Source organism: Lactuca serriola, chromosome 9 (genome assembly GCF_051521515.1).
Source record: "Lactuca serriola cultivar US96UC23 chromosome 9, Lser_US96UC23_V15, whole genome shotgun sequence".
NCBI classification, from domain to species: domain Eukaryota; kingdom Viridiplantae; phylum Streptophyta; class Magnoliopsida; order Asterales; family Asteraceae; genus Lactuca; species Lactuca serriola.
The window spans coordinates 67,595,523-67,604,310 of NC_136416.1; the positions used below are offsets into that span (position 1 = coordinate 67,595,523).

At 39.1% G+C, this 8,788-nt stretch overlaps 1 non-coding gene across 1 annotated transcript; it reads right to left on the minus strand.

The window, feature by feature from the left end:
• Positions 1-320: 320 nt before the first annotated feature.
• On the minus strand, positions 321-427 carry LOC145077552 (small nucleolar RNA R71). Its single transcript, XR_013693294.1, has one exon. It is a non-coding gene; the product is annotated as a small nucleolar RNA R71 (small nucleolar RNA).
• Positions 428-8,788: the final 8,361 nt, after the last annotated feature.

An 8,788-nucleotide genomic window follows, 5' to 3' on the forward strand; every position in this document is an offset into this window, starting at 1 on the left:
CGGGTTTAGTACATCCTACGATTCCTGCCAATGTCACGTTTGAGTTGAAGGGACATATCCTTACTGCACTTAAGGATATCCCATTTTACGGGAAAGATCACGAGGATGCTTTCAAACACTTAGACGAGGTGAATGATATTGCGGATTATTTTAATACTCCCAATATCCCAAGGGAGACAGCTTTGCTAAGGATTCTACCAGTCACTTTCAAGGGAGCAGCAAAAGACTGGTTAAAGGCACTCCCACCTGGTACGATCACCACATGGGCCCAGTTGCATGAGAGATTCCTAGATCAGTTTTGTCCACCCTCCAAAATCTCTAAACTCAAGAAGGCAATTGCCAACTTTGAGCAAAATCCGGGGGAGTCATTATACGAGGCCTCGGAATGTTACAAGGGGTTGTTAAGGAATTGTCCTCAACATGACCTCAATATTCAGCAGGAGATGTCAATATTCTATGATGGGGGGAATGTCATGACTAAACAACTCCTTGATTCGCAAGGACCACTAACGAAGAAGAACCCAAATCAGGCCAAGGAGCTGATCGAAGAGTTTTCAAGGCATTCTCGTGAGTATCACAACCCAGGGTGTGATGGAATAAAAGGCGGTGGGGGTACACAAACTGAAGAGATGGCTGTTGTGATGGCAGTGCTTAGCACTATGGATAGGAGGTTGACTCAAATGGACCAATCAATTCATGCAATTCGAGTTAGTTGCGAGAGATGTAGTGGCCCACACTTGACAAAGGATTGCAATATGGATGAATATAGGAACAAGAAAGCTCAAGTATGCTACTCAAGTGGGGACAAGTATGAAGAAGATTGGAGAAAACCAAAGAAGGAATGGCTGCCTTACGAAGAATACAAGAAGCAAAAAGAATAGAAATTTAGGCAAATTGGCCGGGGCTTCTACCAAAGAGAGCAACCACCAGTTGAGAAGAAATCAGAATTAGAGACCATGTTGATGAAATTCATGGAAGCTTCATAAAAAAGACATGATGCTACTGACTCTGCAATGGAAGAACAAAGAACTATAATGAAGAATCATCATGCAATGATGATAGATCAGCAAGCATTAATAAAGAATCAGCAAGCCTCCATCAATAACCTTGAAGTACAACTTGGTCGACTTACCACTTTGGTTAATGAGAAGATGTTCCCGAAAAATCCTGAAAACAAAACTCAGTCTCATGTAATGGCCATAGATACTAAAAAGAGGCCATCTCTGAGTTCCTAGAAGCATTAGAAGTGGAGCCACAACAACCCGATCTAGAGCCAAAGAAGCCAAATCTCGAAAATAAAGAAGCTGCTGGAACACCCAGTTCACGACGTGAGCCTGCTGTGCTCACGTCGTGGGTTCAGTCTGAACAGAAGAATTCCGTATTTGTTCCAACTTATGAACCACCTTTTCCATTCCCATCCAGAGCTAATCTCAGTCCACTAGAGAGAGAACATCTGGAGTTTATCAAACAATTAAAGGGTATTCCTATTAATACTCCTTTTATTGATTCACTTGCGAAAATTCCAGATTATACTAAGTTCTTACAAGATTTATTAGACACTCGTCACCAATTAAAGGAGAATTCTAAACTGATCCTAAATGAGCAAAGCTCAAAAGCGGTGTTGGGGGAAATACCTAAGAAGATGGGGGATCATGGACGCCTCACTCTTCCATGTGAGTTTGGGAACAACATGAAGGTTTATGCTTTAGCCAATTTTGGGGCTAGCATAAATTTGATGCCTTATTCATTTTATCAGAAGTTGGATATTCAGAAGTTGAAAGCTACAAGGATGACTATTCACATGGCGAACCGTTCAGTGACATAACCCCGGGGCATTGTGGAAGATATTTTAGTAAAAATTAGGAAATTTGTTTTTCCAATAGACTTTGTGGTATTTGACATGAAACCAGATCCCAATGTACCGATTATTCTTGGTCACCCGCTATTAAACACTGCTGGAGCTCTTGTTGATATTCGGGAGTCTAAGCTCACCTTGAGGGTTGGTAATGAAAAGGAAATTTTTGGGATAGAAGATGGCTTTCAAGGGAATCATGCTCAAGAAGAGGTTTTCAACATTGATGATGATAATGAACTTGAAGAATTAGAGAAGCTCATGGAAGAAGAAATCACAACAATTCAACAAGTTAAAAGAACAAAACCAAGAGCATTTGTTCCATGTTTAGTTGAAGTCATTGCCTACACGAGTCCAACTTCTTGGGTGAGCAAGGAAGATGATGAGATGACGAGTGATGAAGAGTAGGTTACATCAAAAGTAACAAATCCAGTGGTGAAAGAAGAAAAGGATGTTATGGAGTGTAAGGTAAAGACTAAAGGGACAAAACGCAAGCTTGATGAAGACGAGGGCAAGGCTAAAAAGAAAAATTCGAAAAAGACGATCTCAAGCTTACAAGAGGCGTTTCAAGGAACAAAAGATCCTAGTGGTGGATTCTTCGGATGACTCAACGTAGGAGGCGAGGAGTCCGACTCATGACTCCAAGAAAAAGAAGCGCTTCTCGGGAGGCAACCCGAGTTTGCTTTGCAATTTTTTTCTTTTCTTTTTATTTTTTGCATTTTAGTCTTAGAAACATAGATCATATCATCCAACTCGCTTTATTAATAATTAAACACTGAGTGTGGGGTCCCTAAAAATGAAGTGATAATTAAGAATTTAGTTAATAGACAAACTTGACTTAATAAAAAAAAATTCGTATAGGATTCATGACGTGAAAAGTTAAGGACTCATGACGTGAATTCTGAATAAACCAGATAATATAGCATTGATGCGTATCAGCCCATTCTCTATTAAACTAATTGGCCCAAGACTAATCCATTTTTGATGAGGAATGCACGACCCAACATTAAACCCAGACAGGACTCACGACGTGAATCCTTAAGGACTCACGAAGTGAGTTTTGAAAAACACGGGACCACAAAATAAAGGGATAAGAATCAGTTTGACCTCTTTGTTTATTCTTCACGAAGTGAAACAAGAGATCTGGTCCCCCTTGCTTCGATTTTGGCCGACAAAACTCAAATTTCGTTTTTGCTTACCTAATACTTCAACCTAAGGTAATGATTCTTAATTATTAAGTTTAATTCTTCTCTAATAGTTGAACTTAGGGTTAGGGTTTGTTAGTTAGATGAAATGTCGAATTTATTTCTTAAAATTCCCGTAATAGCCTTGGAATGTTGATGCTTTGTGCTTAGGATTAGTATATGAGTAAAACCCATTAATATTGTGACCTGATTTGCCCCCTGATTTTAGCGATTCTGCTTGCTGAGTTGCATACTCACGACATGAATCCTAAAGGATTCACGAAGTGAATACTGGGACTGGACAAATTCAGTTCTGTTAATTTCTGATTTGTTAGGTTGTTTCTTTTGGATATGTTTGTTGTTGTTTTTGCAGAAATGGCTCCCAGAAGAGAGATTCCAACTGGAGTAGCGGGTTTACATCCATTTTACAACTTTCCAACAACTACGCCCCGGGATATATATACGCGATGGAACAATCGGTTGGGATGGCTTTACAACCGGGAGTTTTCTATTGCCCCCACTATTCAGTGGGCATAGTTGAGGGAGGTTGGGTTGGTGGATCGAATGTCCCAATATCTTACTAAGATATTTTTGGGGGATGGATTTTCCTTCACGTGCAAGGAGTGGTATAATTTGTTTGCAATCCAAGAGCGGGTCTATAAAGAGCTATGCGTGGAATTCTTTTCAACATTGACATTCCATGAGAATGTCCAAGATCCTACTTTCCCGCAAGCTTTGGTTTTTCGTCTAGGAGGGGAATATAGGGAGTGCAGTTTGGTGGAGTTTTCACGAAGAATGGGGTTATACGAGGCTCATGAGACCATAACTCATGAGTTTGTTTTATTTTTTAGGGAGGCCACACGTGGTTATGCGGATGGGTCTCTGGACCAGAGTTTTGGAGCAATATTGCGGCCGGTGTGTTCAACTTCCGGTTTATCTCCTGAAAGTAGCATCAAATCACCGATACATCGCCTTATCACATTTTCTATTCACCACAAACGCCATGTTGATAAGGTTACTAAGGTCAATTTGTTCTTTTTGTGGTGCATTTTACAGTCGGGCGTGTGTTGTAACATTCCATATTTCTTGGCCCGCTACTTGGCGGAGTATGCGACGAGTGCCCGTCCCGGGAGCCCCATTTGTGGAGGGCACTTTGTTACGCGCTTGGCCCGATCTTATGGCCTCATTTTTCCCGACATCACTCGTTTTTTGACATGCATGGAGGGGAACGAGTTTAGTATGGGGTATTTAGAGACAATGAAGGTTGTCAAGAATTATGGGACACATTGGGGGATTCTTGAGGATAAAGATGATGGTGATGAGCAAACAACCGACCAACCTGAACCACAATCGAGGCCGAGGCGCAGGAATGTAAGAGGAAGGGGAGAAAGAGGGCAACCAATGCATCCACCCGCATCCATGGTAGGAGCACCTTTTGGGGGTGATACGGCTGGTTATTTTGACCAGTTTTCTTTGAGTGTCAACTGGATTGGGAGTACCATGGAGAACGCAGTTCGACACCTTGGGGTGGAGTAGCCGCCTCATTTGGGGTATCATTACCCAATTTGCCCGAGGTCGACGAAGTATCGAGGACATGGAGGTGACAGAGCAGGCACTAGCGGGGTGAACGAGGATGATGAGGATGATTGATCGTTTATTTTGGTTTTGTTTGGTTTGCTTTTATTTTGTTTTTATTTTGTTTGGGATTGTAAAACTATTAAGATATTATGTTACTTTTCTCTTCTTTGGTAGTTATTTTTCAGAATTGCTAGGAGCACGTACAAAGGATGTCGAGATATGAGTGCATATGTGTTTAGCCGGGAGTGTTTAAAGTCGAGAGTCGAGACCCATAATTTAAATTAAGTGTGGGGTGAGTCAAGCGAGAAGAAAGTTAGAGAGAAGAGTTGAAATTAATAGGGTTAGAAGAGTCTTAATCCATTAAGACATGGGGGTTGAATATAAGAATTGAAAGAAATGTGGGAAGAAACATAATTCTGGAATTCCAGTTCTCACGTCGTGACTATTTTGTATTTACCTTGTGAGTCAGTATATGGTGACTTTCCAAAACCCGCTCCACATCGAATTCACGTCGTGAATCTTCATAAACTCACGTTGTGACTTTGTAATTTTCACAAAAGGATTCTTATTTTTCAATATTCATTATGTGGTTCACTACCATTCTTTTTGGGATTATTATAAAGATAATCATGGCTCATTTTCTCTACCATGCAATGTGGCGTATGCTTTACCACATTGTTCTGTCCATTTTGCACATTTTTCTGCACCACATTTGTTGAAGATTGAAGACTTGATTCCATATTTTGCCGGTACATTACTTATCTCGCGTGTTCAAGATCCAAGTTTCTATTTCTCAAAGTCTGTATTCAAGATGCACATTCTATCCGCACTTTTGGAGATGATCACGCCACTATCCCAAGGAAGTCTGTTCCTTTTTCTCCCTTCTCTTAATTTTTATTTTATTTTCAGCATACAATGAGGGCATTGTATGAAATAAGTGTGGGGTAGGGGGTAGAAAAAGGTAAATTGCTAGATAATTTGGTAAATTTTGAAATTTTTAATAATTAAATCTAGTAATAGTAATTTGAACTGTAGTTGCTAGTGTTATATGGGATGATCCGATAAGAGCTCAAATGTTTAGTTGAGCCAATACACGTTATAGTGCATTTGTGGCCTCCCATATTTTAGTGAAATCATGGAATAAAAACATGACCCTGCTTAGTTTGAGGAATGCAAAATGTTTAGCAGCCTGAACCTGAAATGTATCCAGGAAAGCTATGTCTTAACCAATAAAGGTTGAAGTTAAGCGCCCTTACTTAAGCATGTGGGTTTTTGAGTGATATATATAAAAAAAGTGACTTGTACATGAAAAAAAAAGAAGAGAGAGAAATTACCGAAAAAATTCTTGAAGAATTTTGGAGCTATCAAAATATGAAGATCAAAGATCAAAATTCCAAAGAATCAAAAGTTGAAGATACTAAAAATCATAAATGTGGTGAATTCAAAGCAATCAAAGATCAAATATCAAAGAAGTGAAGAATTCCAAGAGCTCCATTGTGGTATCTAAAGCTGTAATTTCTAGATTATGTATGCTTGGGCAGCTTAACCAAAAATATCATGAGGTTAAAAAGCTCTCTGAGGATGGATTCGGAGGGTTACATAAAATGAGCATTGTTCGAAAGAAGTGGGTAATTGTTTATGAAGATTGTGAGTATTTAAAGTATGGGGGGTCATTTAGGAAAAATTTTAGACACAAATGCATGCGTTGAGGTCTTGGCATAATGGTTGAGCTGGAATTGGATTGTTCTATGTAATGCTAGTGATGAAGGTTTGATTTTAAATAAGTAGATTTGCTTGAGGGCAAGCAAAGCCTAAGTGTGGGGTATTTTGATATTGCCATGTTTATACATATTTTTAGGCAATATTTAAGTACATTTTTATATATATTTTGGTCATTTTCATAGAATAATGGTACTTATAAGGTTAAATTATATTTTGCAACAAAAAAAAAAGACATTTTGAAGAAAATGGACTAAAAGCGTTAAAGGATGGAACTTTGGAGGTTGAAGGCTTGAAAGACAAGAAAAAACACCCAAAAAAGACGTCCTCACGACGTGAACAGTTGATGGTTCACGACGTGAATAAAGAGAGATAGAAGATAAGCATCCGGGTGAAGGAATCCTTGACGATCACGATTACCTCGAGTTCACGATGTGAGTTTTAAATTCTCACTACGTGAACGGTGATTTTGAAGAGAATATAAATATCTTTGCCCATTACGATTGGAGAGACTTTTGGCTGGCTTAGAAGGATTCCTGGAGACGAAATTCAGAGGAAAAGAAGCTCTGGAAGCTGGTTTTAACACCAAGGAAGAAGAAGTCCATGATTTGGCTTTATAGATTGGTACACTTAAACATGTCTTTGATTATAGTTTTTGTTTGTTTAGTTGTTAGTATGTCCAGCTAAATCTAGTTGCTTCTGTTAGCTAGATGAAGCTGGATTTCATTGTTTTAATGCATTAGACTTGACTTTACTTGTTGCTGATATGCTTGTGTTGATTGATTTTACCTAGCATGCTTCAATTAATTATTTGATTGCTTTAAATTGTTGTTCTGTGTAGTTAGTGAGCACAAATATGCATGAATTCGAATACCTAATAATATAGTGAACACTAGTTTGTTAGAGCTAAGATCAAACCAATCTTAGATAAGTAATTGAATCATTAAATTAAGTTGTGCTAGAGAACTCATATTATGACTGTATTTGTGTTTTGATTAATCAACCTTTCATGGATCCAATCTTATTTAATAATTGATTATGTGTTAATTATTGTATGACCATACATAGATTTACATGAATTGACTAATAATTAGTAGATTTAGAACTAAATTGCTAATACTTCCTTAATTGTTAACCAACAGTAATAGTCATAGCTAATGTATAACCATTAAGTGAAAGTGGATTCGAACTAACAGAAGTGTTTTGTTTATTGATTGAGTTTTTGTTAAAGAATTAAGTTAGTCTGATCTTGTAAAATCAGATAAAAACCCCTTTTTAGCTCATTAGTAATTAGGTTAGTTTAGTAGTAAATAAATTAATTAGTCAACACCGTTCCCTGTGACCGACACCCGATCGACTTACCAAACTAATCTATAATTCAACTAGGTACGCTGTCTAGGTGCATTTTAGTTAGTTAGTTGGTTAGGTTATAAATTATAATATTAGTGGGTACTATCGTCCACATCAACTATGCACTCACCTGATAAGGTGGTGAGTTGGTACTCGAACAGCGCTTCGTTACTTTTTAAACAATTTCCTTCGACAAAACAACAGGTTTTAAAGAAAATCGGGCTTCGCTTGGAGCAGCGTTTCCGAACCGAAAGACCCTTTTTCTCAGGACTCTGGGAGCCTCGGGGATTCCTTCGGGAGCTAGGAGGTTTACCTAGGGTTTAGGAGGGTTTAGGGGAGCTAGAGAGAGAAAGTAGTGAGAGAAAGAGTTGTGAAAATGTGTGAGAAACCGGCTGCCCTCGCTGCCGTTTTATAGCCTGCGAGGCCTTGGACTACGCTGAGCGTAGTCCTTGGCAACGTGGGGCATAAGGATCGGATAAGAACAACAGGGGGTGCTCCTCGGATGGGTCATCGTGGCATGCTCCGGAACCACTCAACCGAAGACCGATGGGCGTAACCCTCTTCTGATGCGGGGGGTACTCGGATGCGGGGCGTACTCGGACGCGGGGCGTTCTGTTGGGTTTTGAGCATTCTAACACTCCTAAGTGTACATGCAACCATAAATACCTTGGATCTATGTTTTCTCTATTATACATGTAATTATGAACTTTCCAAGGTATTACCTTATCTAGCATACAATAATTGATACTTGGGTAATCAAATGGATAGAATACATACCTTTTTTGATGTAGCTTGTCTTCATGAAGCTTGAGTGCCTAGTGCCCCAAGTGTGACACCTAAAATGGTTCACACAACACCATGAACTCTTGGAATAACCTTGAGAATAAGGATACTTGGTTCTCTCTAGTGAAATCGGCTAGCCCTCTTAGTGTACCCACACTAGTGCCAATTTCACCAACCAAGGAGATCTTTATATAGTGTGGTGATTATGGTTAAACCCATGACCCTTAATTTCATATGATCCATGGGTTAAACATTCCATGGACTATCCATGAAAGCTTAGCCCAACCTAAATGAACTTGGCCCATCACACATATATATCTAA